Source organism: Desmodus rotundus, chromosome 4, assembly GCF_022682495.2.
Source record: "Desmodus rotundus isolate HL8 chromosome 4, HLdesRot8A.1, whole genome shotgun sequence".
Taxonomy (NCBI): Eukaryota; Metazoa; Chordata; class Mammalia; order Chiroptera; family Phyllostomidae; genus Desmodus; species Desmodus rotundus.
In genome coordinates this window covers 181,561,524-181,584,054 of record NC_071390.1, presented here as the reverse complement: position 1 = coordinate 181,584,054, position 22,531 = coordinate 181,561,524, and positions in this window count along the sequence as shown.

The window sequence follows — 22,531 nt, the reverse complement described above, 5'->3', positions numbered from 1 at the left end:
TCTGCCGGGTGGGGGGCAGACTCACCCCACAGAGCCCCCTACCCCAAACTTTGGAGTCCTCGCTCATCCAGGCTAAGCCCGACGTCCACCCCTTCCCAACCTTCCTTGCAGCTGGGTGAGGCCACGTGCCAATTCTGGCCGACGAGATGTGTGCAAATGTGTTGGGCAGAACTTTGGGGAGGCTCCATAGCTGTTGCTGACCCCTCTGGGGAAAGCTCCCTCCATCCCTCATGTTTCTTCTTTCCTGCTCCCTGAACAGAGGGGTGATGGCTGGCGCTCTGGCAGCCATTTGAACCAAGAGGTAACCTTGAGGCAGGAAGCCGTGTGCATGGATGTGGAGCAGGACAGACACTCTGGTCTCTGAAGATGAGGCGACCCAGACCAGCCCTGGTGCGCCCACCGCTCACTCCCGTCCCCTGAGAGACGGAGGGGCCTTGCTCAGAGGCACGTCTGTGGGTGATGCTGTGTGGCATTGGAGCTTTTGGTGGTGTTTGCGCCTAACACAATTTCCTACAGAGACCTGGGGGGAGCCACCCGACGTGGAAACAGCTCCCTGCAGAGACCCCCACTGAACACCCTCCCGTGGCCCCAGGGGTCTCAGCACTGCTGGTGTCCAGACGGGCAGTCAGCCACCAGGACGGCCGCCCCAACCCCTGCTGCCCTCTCCTCCCTCCTGCTCGGGCTCAGGCCTGGGTGTCTCGTGCTTGGGTGTAGGTGCCCGCCTGTTGATTGCGTTAATTCAGGAACACCATTGGCTGACACAGACAAACCGGGGCCCTCCCGTCTCAGTCCCAGCTGTCCCTTGCTCTGAGCTTTTTCCAGTGACGGTGCTGCTGGTCGGGGACCCGAGGACCCAGCTCCTTCCGTCGCCAAAGGGAGGCTCCAAGGCCATGCCAGGGTTATCTCTCAGGGGACACACCCAGAGTTTGCCCCTGTCGAGGCTGGATTTGTCACTCCAGACACAGCCACCCTGCCCGTGGCCAGGTGCTGGCCTGGCCCAGATTGCAGCTGTCTGGGGGCTGGGCCCTGACCCCACTCTCCCGGGCCACATGTTTCAGGCGACAGCACTCTGACCCCGGATGTTTGGGGCACAGAGTTGAGGCTCAAACACCCTTGGGGCCTGGCCTTGCCGCCCAGCCACGTCCACATCTGTGCAGTGGCAGCCGCCCCAGCATGCGCCCTCGCCCCGACGGGCTCTGTCCCCAGAGATGCTTTCATCTGCCCTCTGCCCTGGTCTCTGCTGGCCGTTCCCGTCCCACTTCTGCCCCCGCCCGCCTGCCTTGGGGCTGGTTCTTGGCTGTTGTGCCCACAGCCCCGTGTCCCGCAGCGGGTGTGCTGGGCGCCAGACAGGAGGCAAAGGGAACATGAGGATGGTCACAGTGCATGAGGCTCAGACCCCCTACGGGCCGGCCAGTGTGGGCGCCAGCAGATGGGGGGCTGGGTCTAGATAGAGCCCCACCGCGCAGTCACTGGGGAACCCCAGGTGGTCCCCAAGCCGTGGAGATGTTTCTCCTGTGGCTTCTCCCCTGGAAGATTCATGGTTTGGGGTCCTTGCTGCAGCTCTGAGAGTTAATTTGCGGCGAGTCACACGGAGGAAGATGTGGCCGTCCCTGCCCCGGGCACCGTCCAGCTTGGCCCAGCACTGCAGCGGGGAGACCCTCCCGTCCCCGCCCATGAGCACCTGCGCCGAGTCAGGGGCAAGCAGGGCCTGTGTGCGGCTCCGCTGCTCCGCCTGCTGTCACCCGGCTGCGTCCTCCTGCTGGCGACGGGGCCCTGGCTTCACAGTAGGTCTCGAAATCACATGTGGCGGGTCCAGTCTTTTCCTTTCTTTCCAGACTTTTTGGCCATTTTAGACTCCCGCATGACCACATAACTCAGCTAGTTTCACAGAAGGCGGTCAGCATCTTGGTTGGGATTGCGTTAAATCTGCGTCCCTGTCTGCGGTGCTGGGGTGGCTGGGGTGGGGGGGTGGGACTCACACGGCGCCGAGAGGAGTTCTCAGCCCGAGACCGTGGGCCGCACCATGCCACTCGTCTCTCTCTGTTACCCCGTGGAGGCCTCGCTCACGTTTTGCTGCGTTCATTCCCGTGAGTTTCCGTTTGGGTTCTGAGCGTTCGCCGAGCTCGCGGCGACAGAACGGGGTCTGCGTGTCGAGCCTGCGTCTGTGCTCCAGGTGTGGTGGAATCCCCAGGGCGCGCCGTGTTCTGCAGCAAGTTGCCCCGAAGCCATTTGCCCAGAGCAGCTGGTACTGCGGTCTCCTGCCTGCTGAGGACCTGCCGTCCGAGAGTGGCTTGCAGGGCTGCTGGACGGGTGGGGATCGGCTTCCACAAGGACCCCAGGCTGTGCCCTGGGCTACTCCTGACGAGGAAACTGTCCCCCCGTTTGAGGGGTGTTGGCGTGAGGGACGGGAGGGAGAGGACGCCCAGCGTAGGGCGGGGGGGGGGGGGGGGCTGCAGTCTACCCCAGCGGAGGCCCAGAAATGACAGCCCATCCCCATCCTGTTCAGAAGGGAGTCCCCCCCCCACACAGTAGGGGGATTGGGGGCAACGCTCCCTCCAGGGCAGACGCCAGGGTGGGGCTTCTGTACCAGCAGTGAGGGCATCGGTGGACAGGCCGGGAGAGCCGGAAGCAGGACTCTGCCGGGGTCACTCCCTGCAGAGGTGCCTTCTCAACTAGGACAGGGCTCAGAGAAAGCCACTCCCCCCGCCGAACAACGACTCGGAGACGGTCTCCTTCCTGAGAGCTGAATCCAAGTGGGAACTGAGTTCAAGTTCATGGTCTTATTGCAAATGTAACCAGCGTATAAATTGAAAAGCCTGGGATGCATGTCTACTTTTAAATCACTTATTAGTGAAGCCGGAGACAGCGCAGGGGGGTCAGGGAGCAGGACAAGCGGCATGAGGGAGCAGGGGTGTCGTGAAGGCGGAACAGCCGTGTGCGGCACTCAGGTCGTGGCCCGTCCGGCTGGCCCGCAGTTCTGGGACGCTTGCCTGCGCCCGTCTGGTCGCCAGGCGCGGGCGGCTGTGTCTGCTTCCTGCTGGGACTGACACTCACTCCCAGACGGGATGACCGAGGGCTCCCGGGGAACGAACGTGTTGGTCCCTGAAGGGAATGCGTTGGGAGCAGCTGTCACAGGATGAGTGCTCCTTTGCTGGTGACACCACCTGCGACCCCCTGCTTGGGGTCGGCCATGGACTTCCTCACACAGTTTCCGTGGGGCAGGGGTTTGGGGGCTGCGGAGCTGGGGGCTGTGCTCAGGGTTGTCACACGGTCGGTTGCCACCTGGCTGTCAGCTGGGGCTGCACTCTGCCTCCCAGACGCCTCAGCCACATGCTGTCCCTTTCCTCAGGGGCCAGTCTGGAGGCAGGAAGCCAGGGAGGCAGCGGTGTGACCTGGAGGTGCGCATCGCTGCTCCCCTGCCCTCTATCAGAAGCAGGCCACCACGCCCTGCCCCGCACTCAGGGTCCCCAACGGAGAGTCAGTGGGCACCGAGGAATGTCCATGGACCTCGGGCGATTCCAGGCCGACAGCGTGAAAGTGGAGAAAGAGCGTGTTTGTGTTGGTAAGAGACAGAGCCCACCACGAAGAGACTAGAGGTAGAACTTGTGTGGCCATGAGCGACAGAAACCAAAGCATTTTAGAGAGAAACCCTAATCCCTACAAAGGAAACAGTGACCGGGGCGCATGTGTGGCGGCATCTTCGGCCGGCTCAGGTGCGTAAAGTTCGCGCCTGCGGATGGACAGGGTTGGGATGAAACGCTGCAGAGACGTCTGACATCCGCGTGGGTCAAACCTGGTGTTCGGCGCGGGAAGGCTCTCCTTTAAGCTTCTGAGGAGCATTTATTTATTAAGAGGATTTATCTAACGGTCCTGGCGGACCATCGCAGCAACCTCCTCAACCGGGAGCGACTCCGTCCATCTGCTGGCTGCCAAGTGGCCACACCGGGGTCAATGCCAGAAGCCGAAGCAACCCAGCACCCTCACCGCTGGTTGGAAACGCCGTGTCTTCCTTAGATAACAGCCTTGACTCACAGAGGAAACAAGGGCTTGATCATTAAGGGCGATTTAGAAAACAGTGATCTGGAGAATGTGGCACAGCAGAACTCACGTGCTCTGGTGCTGGATGTGGGTGTTGAATTTCACAACAGAGGAAGATGATGAACTGCCTCTCGTGTCCGACACCAGGTTCTGTGGGAGCCCCCTGGCGTCCCGCATTGGCGGTGACATCACAGGGCAGGAAGCCCCGTGTGGCGAGAGTGGACGTATGTGCAGAGCTTACGCGTACGGTGTGGGCCACACTTTCCAGCTCTCCACGTAATCTTCACGGTTAAGACCTGCTGCGTGGCTGCGTCCCCCTCAGCCTTTCCGTGGGGGCAGACCTCAGGGTGGCCACCGACTCCCCGGCGGCGCCGGGATCCCGCCCTTGGTGGAGCCCTAGGAGCCCCACTCCCCCAGGACTCTGGGAGTGGCCGTGCGGCTGTGTGCGGCAGCATGGCCTTGCCAGCCTTGGCTGCAACCTCGCCGTCCACCGTCCGCCATCACGCAGGGCGCGGGGCGTCTGGTTCGCCTGGCCTGGCTCCTGGGGGACGGCCTCTGCGCGAGCCGGAGCCGGTGTGAATCATCGGCTTTCTGTCCCTCACCTCTGCCCGTGGCCGCCATGTGCCGAGGAACGCTCGGAGCTGCAGAGAGATTTAAAAAGACACAGAGAGGTTGAACTTCACCAAATTCACTTCCTGTATTTTAAAGTGATCACATGGTTTTTCTCCTTTAGGCTCTTGATGGGGCCGGACCACAGGACAGGTTGCTGAGTTCGTCCTGGAGCCCTGGGGCCGGCCGGCCGCCACGTGCCACCACGCGAGGGACCGCCGTGGGCTCGGAGAGCAGCGCTTCCTGAGGACGTGGACGCCTGTGCTCGTGATGCGCACGCACACACCCCTGTACACACACACCCGCGCACACTCAGCTGGAGCACACACACTCCCCCCACACCTGTGCACACACATCTGCCCACATGTGTGTGCACACATCGCTGCTCGTGTCCTGGGGCAGAGCTTTGTGGCAAGCACATGTGCACATGTGTGCTGGCGTGCACACACGTGTCCTTGCATGCACACATGTGACACATGTACACAGATGCACACAGGACCCTCACACACTCAAACACGGGAGCACATATGCGCTCGCCTGCATTTGCATGTGCACACACACAAGGGCTGAGAGAGGGTGCGTGTGTGTGTGACCGTGTGGGGGGTGCTTGCTCACGAGTGTTGGGGTGCTGAGCACTTGCAGGGGAGCTCCAGTGGTGCCTGGCCTTGACCGCCGGTGGCCCCTCGGGGCCCCCCCAGGGAGGTCCCGGGGCAGGACCACCAGGGCACGGGGCTGCCACCGTCACCAGGCCGCACCGTCGGGGCTCCCTGACCCGGTGTGAGTGCCGCACTCGCATTTCAGATAAACACAAGGTGCATCAGAAGATTTAAGGCACCTGTTGTGTATTTAAAAGAATTATATCTTGTTTATGGTTCGGTATAAAACGCACAGCTGATTTATACAGCGGCTGGCCCATCACAGAAGAAATCTCATTTCAATCATAAATGGCAGGCCTTGATTTAAGAATTCATTCTTTAATGGGCCTGCAATGTTCAAATTTAAACCCATTCAATTCATCAGCCAAATATTCAATATGGGGCACTGGGAACTCATTTAGGCAAACAGAGACTTTAATATAAATTTTCCGGGAGATTTCTCCATCGATCCCACAGTTTAGTGCAAAATGATTTGTGCGATACATTCTCGGGGATCAATGCCGTGCTGGCCGATGGCCCCATAGAGCCGCCTCCCCCGCCCAGCACAGGTCAAGGAACTTCGGCTCTCGGAGCCGCTGGGCCAGAGCCCTCGCCTCTGCGTGTGCCCGTGTGACCCCGCCTGCACCGAGAGCCAGGGCCCTCCGGGTGCGGGTGGGCCCTCACTGCCCCACGCTGGCCTGGTGTCCACCAGGCCCACAAGACCCGGGACTTGGGAGCCAGGCCTCCACGGTAGCCCTGCTGTGCCATTGGCACCTGGCACTGCCTGGCACAGTGCCCACCCACTCACTTGGGCCTGGGTGCCCGTCTGTCAGGGACCCCGAGACTGCTCAGCCAGCAATGTGCCTGGCCTCCGTGAGCCCGGAGTGCCCATCGGCTGTGGCCACCGAGGCCAGCAGGTGCCCTGGGAGCGGTGGAGGGGTGTCCTGGGCCAGGCTCGAGTGGCCCTTCGGGGCTGGTGGCTGGTCTTGGGGACAGACAGGGTGGGGGTGAGGCGTAGCTGAAATGGCCGACATCCGGGACCAGACTGGGGTGGCCTAGACTGGGGTTAGCGAGAGGGCCTCTGGGGACCTGGACCCTGGACCCCACCCCTGGCCCAGGCTGAGCAAGGGCAGGGGAGGAGGGGCCGCACCACCTGAGCCAGGAAGAGGCACCGGCCCCTTTCGTGGGCTTCCTGCGTGTCCACCCCAGCTCTGGGCCCGTGGTGGGAACACAGTGGGGGGACTGGCTGGACCCTGCAGGTTGGGCTGGGGCGAGGGCAGGCTTCAAGGGGGGCAGGTGCACAGCCTAGGCCTGCTGGCATGGGAGCCCCAGAACCCAGCCAGGCTCTGTCCCTGGGGGGACCCCAGGCAGAGGACAGACAGTGCCGGCCTGGGCCCCAGGGCGAAGGCTCCCTGTCACCAAGGCTCCAGGAGGGCTGCACGGCTGCCCTTCACTGAGGCGCAAAGGCACAGTCGGGAGTCTTGGGCAGAAGGTCAGAGGTCAGGAACCAGGGTCTGCAGCCCAGCGGTGGATTCGAGGCAAGTCTGGGCTGGGTCAACACACCCACCCAGGCCCCAGCTCCTCTGTCCCGTTGCCCCTCTGCCCTCCGTCCGAGTGCACAGGGACAGTCCAGGAGTGGAAAGCAGAGCCATATTGATTTCATTTCCAAATTATTAATCAGCTCTGCGGCTCCGCAGGGATATTGCATTGTTCAGCTTGGGCAGGTCCAAATGGCTCCCCCTCGGGCGAGGTGCAAGGCGGCTGAAGGACGGTGTGTGATGGACGTCCCAGCCTCCCCCAGCTGGGCGCCGTGGGGGCACCAGGTGTCCCCATGTGGGTGTGGGGCCCTACGAACAGGACCGGCTGGGGCCTTCGGCTCCTCCTGGGAGGAGAGCTGGGGCGGGATCCCGCCACCCAGGAGCCCGTGCCCAGCTGCCTCCCCTCACCCTGCTGGCTTGTATGCCACCGCGTCCCTTGTGGCCAAGCCTCTGTCCTCTGCCCACCTGCTGGGGTCTACCCCGACATCCCAGCTTTCGCTGACAGGTCCCTGGCAGACTGACTGAGCCCCGACCGTGGCGCCCGAGGCCTGGAGCCAGCAAAGGCCACGTTGGAGGCGGCTGCTCGGGGCCTCGCCCTGCGGCGGGGCCTCTGGGGTGTTGGGTTGTCCACCTGCACTGTGCAGCCTGCTGGCTGGGCCCTCCTCCTGGGGGCGCACCTACCTGCTGCTCACGGAGCCCCCCCCAAACCAGCAGGCAGAGCAGGGAGCAGGTGAGGGGGCTGCCTGGATGGGGTGGGGGGCAGCAGGACTGCACAGTTCAGGGTATGGTGGGGGACGCTGGTGGGACTTCGTTCCCTGGGGGCGGGGGTGCTGGTCAGGGGCCAGGTGACTTGGTTTCCCTGGGGCACGCAGGTTGGGAGGCCCATCGAGGAGGGTCGCCCGGTCCTGTCGTGGCCTCGCTCACGGGGACGCCTGTGCCCATCTGGCTGGGCGCGCAGCGGACGGTGGTGTCCTAGTCGCTGAGAAAGTCTCTCTGGGGCACCGGATGGAGAGAGCGGCTCTGCCTCGTAGTGCGGGGGTGGGGGTGGGGGAGAGCGGAGCGGTGGCAGGCGCTCGGGCACACGCCCGGGAGGGGCCCCTGCAGGAACACAGCCACCGGGAGTCGCCCAGCGGGGTGGGGCGGGCCAGGAGGCGGGGCTCTGGGACCCCGTGCGCTGCGGGTGGGCCTGTAAATTGTGCAGCCCCTCTGGAAACAGGATGGAGATTCCTGAGCAAATTAAAAATACAATGACCACTGGATCCAGCGGCCCCACTTCTGGGCGTGCGTCCCCAGCACTAGGAGCAGGAACTCGAAGAGACCCCACGCTCACAGCAGCGGCATTCACAACAGCTGGGCAGTGGGAGCCGCCCGACTGCCTGGGGCGGGGGTGGGGGTGTGGGGGGGATGATGGGCAAGCAAGACGGGGGGCCACCCACACAGGGGGTGCGATTCAGCTGTGAAGGGGAAGGAGCCCGACACCAGCCTCAGCGAAGACGAACCTCGAGGACATTGCACAACCAGCCGGTCACGACACAGACACTGTGGGACCCCACCTACGGGGCGTCCCCAAAGTGGCCACACGCACACAGGCAGATGGGTGTCTGCCAGGGGCTTGCGGGAGGGGCGAGGGTTTAAGGGGGACAGAGGCTCAGTGTGGGGAGATGGCAGTTCTGGAGAGGGTGGTGGTGGTGGCTGCACCCAGTGGGAATGTGCCTGAGGCCGCTGAGCTGGGCGCTTAGAGACAGCCGTGAGGGCACATGGCAGCTGTGTGCGCTTCCCCCCAAAACCGCGCTGCCGTGTGAGGGCCCGCTGCCTGCAGAGGGGGGTCGGGCCGGTGGGTCAGAGGGTGCCCCCGTCAACACCCCTGACGGCGCTCTGCGAGCACCAGAGACAGAGGCCGCTCCTCCACAGTGGGTAGTGGGGCACCCTGCGGGGTGTAGTCAGAGAGGGCCCGGGTGGAGCCCAGAGTGGAGGGGGGCTTGGCGCCAACCCACTCAGAGGAAGAGGAGGGGGTGTCCAGTGAGGTGAGAGAGAACACGACCTGTGCGCAGAGAAGCGGGTTTGGCCAGAGGGGGAGTCGGGGGTGCGGGTGCCAGTGGAGCTGAGAAAGCGGGTCACGGATCCATCCGGTGGGAGGAGGGCACAGAGCCATGGGCTGCTCAGTGTGGGTGTGGTGTGGGGCGGTTGGGCGGGCTGTCCACTGACCTGGGTCTGGCTCTGGGGCCCTGGGGACCGGAAGGCAGGCTGAGGTCTCTGGTTTGCAGCTGTCACTGTGAGGCCTTCCCTTGGGCCGAGGTTCGGGGCAGAGACGGGTGTGTCTGCCTGGGTGCATCTGAGGTGGGGGTCGCAGCCCTGGGAAGACCCTGAGGGGCAGGGTGAGCGAGTGGAGGGCCTACCAGGCCCGGGGACACAATGGGCCCCTGCTGGGTCAGCCTGTCTCTGTGTCCAGCAGCTGGCACGGGAGGGCTGTGGGGGCTGCCTACCTCCCTGGGCCCCCTGGGACCTCCCCCCACATCAAGCCCTGCTTTCAGGCCTGGGTGGGGTGTCAGGGTCCTCTGGGTGGGGCCATCACACTTGGGGGTGACAGGTCAGGGCCAGCTCACGGGGTGGGAGGGGAAGAAGTTCCTGGGGGGAGTAGGGGAGAGAGTCCAGTGCGGGATGGGGGCGGCCTCTGGAGGAGTTAGGGGCTCTGGGCAATGCTGAGGGTCACCTGCAAGTGAGGGGCTGCAGGAGGGTGGGGCTCCCATCGCTGCAGCTGTGACCCCGTGAAGCGGTGGGGGGCTGCTGTGTCAGACAGAGCCAGACTGGACCTCTGGGGGGATGGGTTTGGGGCTGGCCCAGGGAGCCAGGGCCTGTTCTGGAAGGTGCAGGGGTGGGGGAAGCCCAGTGAGGACCCAGGGTTCGGGGGCAGGGACCTTGTGCTGGGCTCCTGTCTGAGCACATCCCTGCCCACAGGGACTTCTGACCCTGCCTGCTGGGTGGGGCCAGCCCGTGTGGCCAGGTCCAGGCAGGTGGCAGAGCCCGGGACCACAGACTTCATGAGGCCGGCCCCGCCCCCCCCGGCCCCCGTAGGCCCCGGGCCCTTGTCTTCCTCAAGGAAACCAAGGATGGGGAGGGTCCCCGTGGCCCTGGTCCCCCCCACCCCACTGACGGCCCAGAGCTGGGCTGAGTGACACTTGGCAGCCAGCTCCAGTGGGGGTCTCAGTGGCTGCTGCCCCGGAGCCGCAGCCTGGGAATGGGCACTGGTCCTGGGAAGGTGGGGGTTAGCAACCTGCCCAGCAGTGGTGGCAGTGGGGGGGAAGGTGGGGGTGCTGGTGATGGCCCTGTAGGTGCGGGAGCTGCATGCAGTCTTGGCGGGCGTCACTTCGAGGGCTGGCGGCTGGACAGTTCACCCTCCCTCAACCCCCGCTTCCCTGAGAGTGGGGGGTCCCTGAGGCCGGTGCCCCCCATGGGTCTCCTGGCCTCACCACCCCTCAAGGGGAGGGGCAGACGCCCCCGACATAATTCTCTCCCCACCCCACCCCGGGGTTGAAGCGAGTCAATCTTTTCAAACCACACTCATCTCTTATTGTTTATTTTCGGGCAGCAGCAGCAATTTCGACACCCCCCTCCGATATGGCGCGGGTCACCTGTCATCCCAGAAAGGTCAGCGATTCACTTAAAGTTTCATCACTCTGCACACGAGCAGGCAAACAGCGGCTGGCTCTGGCTCGCGTAGCCTTTGTGGCCAGAGCCGGCCTGCGCCTGCCTCTCTGCCGGGAAAGGACAGCACCCCCTCCCCTGCCCCTCCCCCACCCCCCCCGCCCCCGCAGTGGTGGCCCCGCCCAGCCCACCCCCACAGCCTTTCATTTAGAGGCAATTCCAGGAGCCGCCTGGCCCTGCCCCGCCATCTCTTAGGATGGAATTATCCAATTACACGCCCGCCCTGCCTTGTGACACCCCCGGCCCCGGCCCCTGGGAGGTGGTGAGGGCTTTCCCCAGGTTCTGTCCCCCTCAGCAGAGGGAGGAGCTGACCCCAACTCGGGCTCTACACACCGTTTGGGGGCTACCTTGGTGGTGGCTGCCCCTGGAGCCCTTGGCCTCATCCTTGTGTGGCTGCCCCTGACGGGTTCCTCGCAGGCCTCTGGGATCACCGCCCCCCCCCCCAGGGCTGCCCCGCGAGGGGACAGCCCCCAGGGTGCCGTCTGGCCAAGGGCACCTTGATGCTGGGGGAGCCGCCCGCCTGGGCAGCCCAGGTCCGATGCGTTGCGCGGAGCAGGAGGGGAGGGCAGTCTGGCCGGGCCTGGCAGGGCTGTGGCAGGTGGGAGGGCCGTGGCTGTGGCTGGGAGGAGAGGGCGTGGGGAGGCCAGAGGAGTCCTTTCTAAAAGGTGGTATCCAGTTTGTGTGATGATTTTTCATGTGGAACAGACTCGGTGCTGGCTATGGCCGCTGGCCTTGCCGTCCGGGACTGGGCCCTGGAGCCTCCCTTCCAGGTCTGTCCCCGCTGCTGGGTCACTCAGTCGGCCTTTCTGCCTCGTCTCCTCACCTGTGAAATAGGCGGTGTCACTCAGGACTAGTGTTCTCACCAGTGTCCCTCAGGGCCAGCCCAGGGGCCAGACCGGGTCAGTTGGCTGTGGACAAGCTGGCCTGCCCTCTGTGAGATGGAGCTTCCAGAAGGTTTCACGCTGAGGCCGCCCAGGTAGAGTCTGCTGACCACCCCCACCCTCACTCCCAATACCCCCCGTCTCTGCTGTGAGGTCCAGTTGCCACCCTCTCCACCTGCCCCACAAGTTGGCCCTGAGCCCCTGGCTACCCTTGGGTGCCCCAATCAACCCCGCCAGTCCCACCCCGTCCTGGAGCTGGCCTGTCCACCTCCTCAAGGACAGGGGGCAGAAGACCCGCCAGAGCGAGCCAAGGGTGGGTGCAGGGAGGGAGTGAACTGTCAGTGATGGGTGCAGACTGCCCACGAGGGTGGGTGTCAGGCAAAACAGACCCAGAGGGAGAATGAACCTGTGAACTCATGGGGAGAAGGCCTCTGCCATGAGGGGAAGGGGAAGCCCCTCCTGGTCTGAATCAAGGGCCCCCCAGAACATTCCCACCTCCGCACAGGAACTCCCAACCCAGCCCACTGCTCCAGGTTGACCTAGGTGTTCTGTAGCCATACGTGATGAGCACCAATCCACCCCACCCAACCTCCACCCTCTTCCTGCCCACCCACCCACTCACCCACCCACCCACTCACCCACCCACCCACCCACTCACCCACCCACCCACCACCCACCATCCTCCCACCTATTCACCCTGCCTGCTCACAACCCACATTTCCCTCCTGCCTCACCTCACCAGTGGCTTTCAGTTCTCTTGCCCCTGGGCCCACCTCTGGAACAGATATCCATGGGGCAGGTACACCCTGGGCCCGGCCCCCAACCTCCCAGGGCACCAACAGGGCCAGCCCATTCCCCAGGGAGTGAGACACTTGTTACCTGTCCTTGAGGTTGTCGGAGTGCCCCAGTCCCCCCCACAGGTTCTGCTTTTTGTCAGCTCAGCCAAGTGCCAGGCGGGGTGTGGGGCGGCTGCCTGTGCCCCCCACGTCTGCAGAGCATCTGGTCGTGGTGAGGAAGGGTCTGCCAGGTGGGGAGGAGATGGGGGACAGGATGGGGCGGGAAGAGGCGGCGCCCGCCTGCCCGCCGCAGAGAGGAGAAAGAAAGATAACTGATGGGTAGTATTTTAAGGCATATTAACCCAATTACAAGTATATTTTTACAACCGTGGCTGCGACATTTATCACGCAGCGTTTATTAGCCCCTGGAGCCGGGCTGTGCCACAGGCAGGCTGCGGAACCACAGTTCCATCACACTCAGCCCGCGCCAGCAGCTCAGCCTGCGACTCCTAAACCGCATGATTTTATCAAAATCTTCGGAAATTGAAGCAATCACTAAAAGGTGTCGGGGAATTAAAATGTTCTGTCTCGGTGAAAGAGATACACTTCTTGTAACATATATCAGTGGCTCTTTTTTTTTTTAAAGACACATTACTATGCAGAGAAAAGGCGTCAGATGCGGGGCGGGGGGGCCTTCCAGAAGGATCCAGAGACAGCCATTCTTCATGCTTAAAAATCGTCTCTCGGGACGTGTCGCCTGCGCGGGCTCAGCGCGGCGTCTCCCTCTCTCTCTCCTCTCTGTGTTTTTCCGATTTCCTTTTTCACCCCTGTGGGGTGGGACCACATTGCCCCCATCAGCCTCAGGTCTGAGGCCTGGATTCTGGGCGGTGGGCACCGGAGTGGGTGCCCGCCCCCGCTGGCGCCCCTCTGGCGGGGAAGGAGAGAGTATTTGGACCCTGCTGAGGTTTGTGGGCGCGGAGTGACAGTCTCAGCACTGATGTGGGGTGGTGCTGCTCCCCCATTGCTTCTGAGCTGAAGTAGGAGCTGTTTGCTTCCCTTGGGGCCCCTCGGCCTGAGTAGGGCACGGAGGGGGTGGTGTGGCTCCTCCAAGGGCACTTTCCAGATCTTTCCATGGGAACAGTCTCAGACAGGACTCAAGGGCCCTGTGCTGCGGCTCCCTCCTTTGCCCTCAGAAGGTTCTGTCTTCAGTTTTGCAAGATCCTGAATTTGTCGGGGACAACTGGCTGTGCCCGAGGTGTGCGGGGTTCTGGCCGACCGGCCAGAGGTGCACGCAGGGGCCCAGACCGTGCTGTTTTGGCCGCTTTCCCTGAGCCCGCCCAGTGGCAGAGGACACGGCCCTGTTCCCGTTCCGTCAGTTCCGGGGGCAGGGACTGCTGGTGGACAGAGGCTGTGTGGGGCCTTGTGGCCAGCACCGGTCACTCCCTGCCATGCAGGGCGTCTGCCTGACCTCCGGGAGCGGGCCAGTCTCCTCGGCAGGTGTCTTTGGGGGGGGAGGGGCCAGGGTAGGCAGGTCTGTGGCGGTGCCCTGCAGGGGTGGGGAGGAGGACTCTGGCCCCGTGCTTACAGCTGGCCTCGCTACAGCGGCCTGTGTAAGCCCAGCTGCCGGGGACAAGGCTGGGTTTGGGGTGAGGAGGCTCCCCGCCCCGTGGCCTGCAGAGGGAGACGTAGAAGGGGGCCCAGGGCCACCCCTGTGGGAGCCCGCAGCCACACACGTCACAGCGGGAGGGTCGCCCCAATTTGGGGCTGTCCAGATGCTGCCGGCCCCAGATGCCCACTCTGCCCCGGGCTGGGCACTCCCAGAGGAGCTATCGGTCTCCTCGGAGAGGGCACCACCCACGTGGATGGCCTGGACAGAGCCCAGGCAGAGGGCTCAGTGGTGCCGGGCGTGTCCCAGCACAGCCTCCGCAGGCCTTGGAGTGTCCCTTTCTGCCTCTGTCCCCGTCTGTCCCTGTCTCTCTGTCTCTCCTTTTAAAGAAGTGTCATTTCAGAAGCAGTCGGTAGAACAGCTGGACACAGGCCAGGGGTCCTTTAGTGGGAAGGGTCCACACCAAGGGAGAGGCCAGCAGACAGGAGCCGGCAGGACGGCGGCTCTCCAGGAACTCACACAGCAGGGCTCTCCCGAGGGCACGTCCCTCCCGGGTCCCCATACCCGGCCTTGTGGACAGGACAGAGCTGTGGGGACGGACGACGGTCGGCCATTGCTGGGGCTGGTGGCAGGCGTGGCAGTGGGGCATGTGGGGGCCGTGGGGTTCGGAGTCTTGGCTGGATCCCCACGGGGCCCTGGTGTGACATGCTAGTTCTGGGGGAAAGTGGGCAAAGGGCATATTGGATTCCTCTGTATGGTTTCATGTGAATCTGTAATTTTCTGAAAATTAAGTTTCATTGAAAGCAAGTTCTTGTGATAAAAACAAAAAACTTCTGGGCTCCCCCTTAGTGTCTGACCCTCTTGTGAGTGGGGGCCCTGGGCCGGTCCCCAAAGGCGGCAGGAAGCCTGGGGTCGTGCTGGGGTGGCGGTCAAGCCCACCGGGGGTGCTCAGTGTGTTGGAGGCTCATCGCCCTGCGCCCCAGCTGCTCTGTGCAGAGGGGGTGCTCGGACAGCCTGTGTACCCCCTGGCTGTGGGCCCCCCAGCTCCCCCCGAACAGGGAACGTGGCGGGAGCAAACGGCTCAGCTTCTTTGTGGAGCATGCAGGGCCTGGCCACGCTGGGACGGGCCAGTAGGAGGGGCTCCGGTGGTGGCCCAGGCCCCTGGGGTGTGGCCTGAGGGTGGCGCCGGGCTGTCCCTGACACTGGTGTCCTCCCGTCTCCCTGTCACTGCGCACACCTTGAGCCCGGCTCAGGATCAGGGGCCCGTGTGCCCCCTCAGCAGGACAGGGGCAGGAGAGACAAGGCCCCCACCCTCGCCTGTCCTGGCCTGACAGGGACCCAAACTCCGTGTCCAGCCCTGTGCCACCCAGGGAGCTGCTGGGCATCCGGATGGGGCTTCCCTCTGACAGGCTGGAGAGAGGAGGAGACGGAGGGCCCAAGTGGACCATAGAGGGGCCCCGCTCGGCTCATACCCTGTCAGGCTGGGCTGCCTGGGGGTGGGGCTGGCTCCGGGTGAGCGGGTCAGTACCCCCGGCCCCACTGCCTGTGGTCTCAGGAGGGGCCAGGGCCTGGTGGCGTCTGCTCAGGTGCCCTATATCTATGGGCCGTCTGACGCCCCTAATTTACACCAGCAAGCAGGTTACCAGAGCCCCCCGCACTGGCCCCACCCCAATAACCTCTTAAAATGCCCGAGTGCCACAGTGCCCGGGGGAGGGGCAGTGGTGAGGCCGCCCCCAAACCTGGCCCAGGACAGGTCCTGCCGGCGGTGGGCCTGCTCCCTCGGGCACCCCTCCCTCAGCCTCCAACACAAAGACCCCATTTCTGTTGCCTCAGCGGCAGGCACCTCCCCCTCCCCCGTGAGCCCGAGGGCCCCTGCGTGTCCTGTCCTGCCTCTGACCCCACATGGGTGCTGGGCTCTGTGGCCCGGCCTCTTGGAGGGAGGCACGCTCTCTGAGCCAGGGGCTCCTCCCGCACTGTGGTGGATGCTTGTGAAGGAGACAGGAACCTTCTAGACCTTAAACGCCTTTCAAAACCGGTAAGTCAGAGACCCGAGTCACTGGAAGTTTGTGGACCAGAAAGATAAAAGACCCAAACCGACGGTTATTACAGAGCTGACAGCCACCCAAGCCCTGCCTTGTGACCGCCCCTGGCAGGCAAAGCTGCTGTCGCCTTCTCCCATGACCCCTGGCCCTGTGCCGAGTGCCCTCAGCTCCAACGGCTGCGTTCAGGCCTGGGTATGTGCGGGTCCCTCTCTTTCCTTCTCTCACCCCCAGCCTGGCCCTTACCGCCCCCTCCAGGAAGCTGTCCAGGCTGCACCAGAAGTGGTAAGCTCCTGCGTTGCCCATCCTGCCTCTGGAGCCTTGTGGTGGGAGCCCCTGGAGGCTGGGCCACCCCTGGATCCCCAGCCGCCCTGCCCTTTAGCCAGGGCCTGAGGGACCAAGGGAATCCAGCCAGAAGGGACTTGGGGACAGTGCAGGGCCGCTCCTGGTGGGGCTGTGGGGAGTCTGGGGGGCCCTTCGAAGCACCTCTCCCCGCAGCCTGGGCGCTGCCCCCCCGAGCCCAAGCCGCCGGGGCAAGGCAGTGCCGGCAGCGGGCGCTCTCCGCCCTGCGGGTTTCCGGGGACGGCGCCACTGCGGAGACGGTATCTCCTGCTTGTTGGTTCACAGACTTTGCCACGCTGGGGTCAAGCGTTATCCTGCCCATCCTTTGTGTTCCAGATTTAATTGTTCCGCTCCTTTTCTCCCTTAAAAAGATCAGTAAAAACTGTTAATTTGATCAATACTTAATTTTTTCACCTGGAGCGCGCTTCTTCTGCTGGCCCGTGATAAGCAGGCGGCGGGGCACGGGGACAAGTAAATTGTCAGGAGTGCCCCCTCTCCCGCGGCCACTCCGCCACTTACAGCCGTGTAATTTATACCCTGGCCGTCGCTCCGCAATTACCCTGTCTATTGCTGTCGACCGTATCGCACTATCTTTTAAATAGATCCGGCTCGGCTGGGCCGGACTAGCCGGCAGGACAAATGACGCCATCCCTCATCCGTGGGCCCTAAAGAGATAAGTCCCTTAAAGAGGGGCCCATTTATCAGCTGATACGAGCCGGGTACTTACAAGCCTACTTCTTTGTTTGGGCTCTTTTCAGATTTCCAAAGCTATTGATCTCCCGGGGGGGTGCCAGGCCGGGACGTGGGGCGGGGCTGAGGGGCTCTGTGGGGAGCCGGCAGGGGCCGTGGGCTCCCCCACGACGCCTGGGCCTGGCCTTGGGAACCTAGGGGGGCGAGGAGGGGGTACTGCCCAGGAGGCGGGGTGGGTGGGCCCGCTGGCCCCCAAGCCTTGCAGGCTGTGGCGTAGCCAGCCGCCCCCTGGACACCACAAGGTCCTCTCGGGGACTGGGAGGGGCTGACCGAGGCCACTGGCCTCCCCACCTGGTACCTGCTCCCTGCTCACTGCCACCTGCTCCCGGGCACAGGCACACGTGCCCTCCGGGGTCTGTACCCAGGGACCACCGGGGCTGCCGTGGGGAGCAGGTGAAGCAGGGTGACTGCGGGTGCTGAGGGCCAGGCTGCGGGTGGGAGGACGGGTGCCTGAGGCAGCCCTGGGGGGTGAGGATCGTGCCCAGAGTGGCGGGTGCCGGTGCCTCAGGCTGCGGGACACCTGTGCAGTGACTCAGCGAGCAGAGGAGTCGTGATCGTCACCCTGGCTGCTGGGCCCACAGTTCCAGGCGCCTGAGAGATGGGGGCGCCACTGGGGTGCCCCCAGGCTAGGGCCACTGAGGGAGGCAGGGGCTGAGTCCAGCTGCGGGGCGCTGGGGGGCACCAGATGTGTGGGCACCCTGGGAGCAGAGGTCACCAGCCCTCAGGACGCCAGCCCCTCCCAGAGGCATTGCCCTCAGCCTTCACGCAGCCCCACAGGTGGGGCAGGGCCCTTCCCAGACCCTGTCCACAGCCCGCCAGGGGCCAGCTGACCGCAGTGGCCAGCACCCACGGAGGGTGGCACCCTGGCCTCTGTTGGCTAGGGCAGGTGGGCACTGCCCCAGGCTCCCAGCCTCAGGCACGTCCCTTCTGTTGGGCACCTCTGATGCCTTGTGGCTGGTGCCCACCTGCCCCCCACCTCGTGGCTTCCAGGGTCTCTGGGTCCTGCCGCCTGGCCTGGCCTGGAGAGGGAGCCTGGCGGGGCTGTGGGAACGAAGGCAACACCGGCTGAAGGAGGAGCAGGGTCCCCTGCGGGTCCGAGGGTGCGGATGCTGCAGTGGGGGTCAGTCTCGGTTGCTGGCCACTCCTAAGTGGCCTCCATAACCTCCAAGGACCCACTTCTGAGCCTGGGCGAGTGGTCCCCACCTGGGCAGGCCTGCCCCACCCGGCCTGGGAGTCCTGCAGCCCGGCCCCTTCCCGCCAGCAAATTCAGGGGTGATCTGCACGGCCTCCCGACAGGAACCAGGTGCTCCCTTCCACACTGGCTGCGCCCCTGGCCCCGTGGGGCGCCCACAGACCCCGAGGCACGGTATCCCCCCGAGAAGATGGGTGGGGCACTGTTGGACGTGGCTGAGGCCGCGTCCCCCGCAGCCGTCGGTTTGTTCTTAGTTTCGAAAACCTTCATGAGACTATTACGCGGCACTTTTTCGCTGTGGCGCTCGATGGTATCAAGGGGTTCAGGGCCCAGCTTCCCCGTTTGTCTTCCTCCTAGAGCGGCATTAACACGTCAGCACAGCAGCCCAACGAAACCGCGCAAGAACAAATAGGAATGATCTTGGCAGCGCCTCTCTTTAAAAATAGCACCCATCTGTCACCCGGCCGGCGGTGCTGGGCCTGGGCCTGGGGTCTGAGGCGACCCATGGCTTTGGGCTTAAATATCTCCCCCACTTCACTCTCTTTCCCGCCAGTCTCTGCTTTCAGCCCTGGGCACCTATGCTGCTGCCAGGCAGGGCGGCTGGGAGCTCTCGTCCAGCGTTCCTGCTCTTGAACAAAGGGCACCCCAGGAGCAGCCTTAGTACGCCTCTGCTGAAGTCCTAGTCCGGGGACTCGGTGTCCCTCCACTGCTGAGACCCACCCCCTTGACTACCTCTGGAGCAGGGGTGTCAAACTCACGCCAGCCTCGTGGTTGCCTTCAAAGGGCCGAAGATAATGTGAGGACTGTATAAATGTAACCTGCTCCTTAACAGTTAAGCGAGAGCTCGGCGCTGCCTCCAGGTAGGAACAAGGTGCCGGGCCAGATAAAACAAGGTGGAGGACCGGACTCGGCCCTCGGGCCTTGGGTTTGCCGCCTGTGCTCTGGAGGGACTCATGTGCACGGCTCCTGGGGCTCCCAGGCTCCTGAGTGGGCCTTGAACCCACGCCGGGAAGGAGGCCCAGGCGAGGTGGGGTCTCTGGCCAGGCCTCGTGTCCGAACGGAACGAGGTCCTACTTGTTCTCTCACACCAGTGCCGACCGCAGGCACTGTGGGCCGCAAGACCAGCCGCCACCCTGTTCCCACTTTATCCTGCTTAGCTCCCCCTGCAGGAATGGCGGGGAAGGGGTGTGGGGGGCCTGCGTGCTGTCAACTCCAGTCCTGGCCAGCGCAGGAGTGAGGGGGGGCTTTTCTCGGTGGGTAGAAGGCCCTCCAGGGGCAGAGGACACAGTATGTCCACAGAGGGCCAGCTTTGGGGGAGAGGCCCATGGGGGGAGGGGCAGGGTCTTTGCCACCCTGAAGAAATAGAAAAGGAAAAAGAAAAAATGAATACACTAAGCAGAGAGGTTAAAACCCACAAGACGGCATAAAGCTGGTGTAACGGGACAGCAAATACAACGGACGCAAACGAGCGAGGCGGGACGGTCTGAAGCAGCGGGAGGCGGGTGAGGGACGGGAGGTGCGGCTGAGCGAGGAGACAGTTTTGGGAACGGGGCGCAGAGGGGTCGGAAACCAGGGTGGGGAAAAGAGATGCACCAGGCGGATGAGAACCGAGAGGGTCTGAAGATTCTAGCATCCGAAAAAGCAGAATTACGGTCAAAACCATGAGGTACGAAGAAGAGCGTCACGTCCTGGTGCAAAGAAACCTCGGCCAGGGAGGTGGAGGACCGCAGACATGCGAGCGCTAAGTGACACGGGCTCACGGTGTGTGAAACCCCCACTGAGAACATCGCCGGGAGAAATGGCGGTAGCCGGAACTTTCAACACACCCCTTTTATCAAGTGACAGATTAAATGCACCAACAGAAAGTGTAGGTGTGTAAACTTGAGTGGCGGTAAATGAATACCTCTGCTATCTCTCGATCAGTTTACACACCCCACAACACAGTTCGTGGTTCTCCGCGCCAGGCCGTGTGTGGTCGTCCGTGATGGTCGCCTGCAAGTGTGGTTCAGATATGGAGACTGACCTCCCCACGCCCCCGCCGCCCGCCTGAGAGGGTGTGAAAAAGATCGGATTCCTTGCAAGTTTGGCACTTGTACCTAGAGAAGAAAGCTGGTTTAAAATGCATCATGTGTCAGAAGAGAAATACTAAAAAGGCGTGAGCTCAGTGTCCAGCTCAAGAAGCTATAAAAAGAACTGAAGAACGAAGTGGGGATGAAAAAGGGTAAGAGCAGAAATCCCCAAAATGGGAGTGGGGAGCACCTTTCACAAGCCCGAAGTGTTCGTGAAGCTGAACCTGGCCCTAGTGCACGGAGCGAGACGGGCGGAACCCCGGGCAGCCCGCAGCGAAACAGAGAAGCAAACGCAGCGAATGCAGAATGAGCAACGGAAAGTAAATGAAGCACCGGAGAGCAACATTGTGAACGACCACACGCCCATGTGCTTTAAAGACCTGGGTAAAACGGATACATTTCTGGAAGAATGTAAAATGCCGAAACTGACACCTGAGTAAGCACCGAACTTAAACAGACCCACACCCATGAAAGAACCTGGAAGGGGAAACAAGTGATTTCTCACCAAAAACCTCCCGGGAAGGTCTGTTATTTCTTATGCAAACTCGTCCAGAGAGTAGGAAACAAGGAAAAGTCTCCACTCGTTTTATGAGCTGGTAACACCCTATTGCAAAATCGGAAAAGACAAAAACCTTTTCGATTAAAAAGTCATAAATAAAATATCAATCTCTATGGCATGGGTTTATCCCAGGAATGCAAAGCTGGCTCAACACCCGCCACTCGGTCGGCACGATTCACCTGAGGGGGGAGGGGGACACCAGGGACACAGACCTGTGATGGTCACCGTAGACACAAAGAGCAGACGGTTTGACCGTTGGGGCGGCTAATTTACGTGTGAGCCTGACTGGGCCACGGGTGCCCAGCATTTGGTCCAGCACGGTTGCAGGAGGGTCGGAGGCGTGTGTGGGCGGGGTCAACATCCGAGTGGAGCAGACGCCCCCCCCCCAGGGGCTGGGTCTCAATGGAGGGGACGGCAGTGCCTGGCTGCTGGGCTGTGACGTTGGTCCTTCTGGCCTTTACCGATGCCGGCTCTGCTGGCCCTGCCGCCCGCAGCACATGAGGCCGTCACGTGGTGGTTTCTCACCAACCACCGTCGCCTGCCAGCATCTGTCCGGATTCCACAGGGGACCTCAAATCTCACAGGGGTCCGTGGGGACCACCAGCCTTGCTTCGATCTTTAGGGGACACCCATGTCCCCGCCATTCTTCCCCTGCTTCGCTGGCTCTGAGGGACTGCCTCGGTGGGGGTGCACGGGACGCATGTGGGTCTGCCCTTTCTCACACATGCCCTTTGGGGGCTGGAGGGTGCCCCCCGGCAGGCTGGTGGGACAGGTGGCCCTGCTACGAGCCAAACCTGGGTGGGGCTCCTGTGTCACTTGCTCCCACATGTCCCCGCTCCACAGGGGACCATGTCACCATGCCCACCGGGCCTGCGTGTGCCTGTCTTTGAAAGGTCAGTCCCCCCGCCCTCCAAGCGGTACCCTGAGCAAGAGGCTGTGGTCTCCTTGGGGGTGGGTGGGCAATGAGGATAGGTTTCCGAGATGGGGAGACCCTTCCTCCTGGGACCGGCCTCTCCTCAGTCAGCAGTGTGCACCCAATAAGTGGCTCAGGTCAGACGCTGCACAGGGTCCCTGTGCGCGGGGACGGCACAAGACCTCCAACCTGCTGCTGGATTCGTTTCGGTGCCTGATGCAAAGTCGCCATGCCAGCCCAGGGGCACGGGCTCCATTGGCCACTCTGTGCTGATAGAACTGCTGCCCCATGTCCCGGTCACAGACCAGCTGCCCTGGTCTTGTCACCAGGGGTCGGGCAGCCGGCTGTTCCCCCTGCCATCACCCGAACCTTCGGGGGTCCTGGCGGTGGGTGTGAGATGGGTGTGAGTGGGTGGAATGCTCACGAAGGAAGCTCTTGGGCGGGACACCCGGGAGGAAGAGAAGGAAGCAGGTGTCTGATGGGGAGCTGAGGGGCCACGGGGTCTCGTCAAAGGCTGCAGCCCGTCCTGCCAGGTGCCCTGGGCCTGGATGGCCCCACAGAGCCTCCCCCACAGGGACAAGGGGCCTGTACATCTGCCATCAACTTGCCACTGGGTGTGGCGGCCAAGGTCAGCCGCTGGAGCAGACCCCCAGTGCTGGCAGCGGGGACAGGCCCTCGGCTGGGAGCCAGCCAGGGTGGCACACGCTGTGCACACTCACAGGAGTCACCACGGGAAGGCGCCTTCTCCCGGGCGCTGCAGGGGTCTGGCCCTGGCGCTGGCTCTGCGAGTCCCAGTCCTCCTTCGTGTCTCTTCTCTGGCAGTCAGTCCTGAAGGGACCGGAGATCTGGTCGCTTCTCTCCCCGTAGACCCCGTTCCCTGAG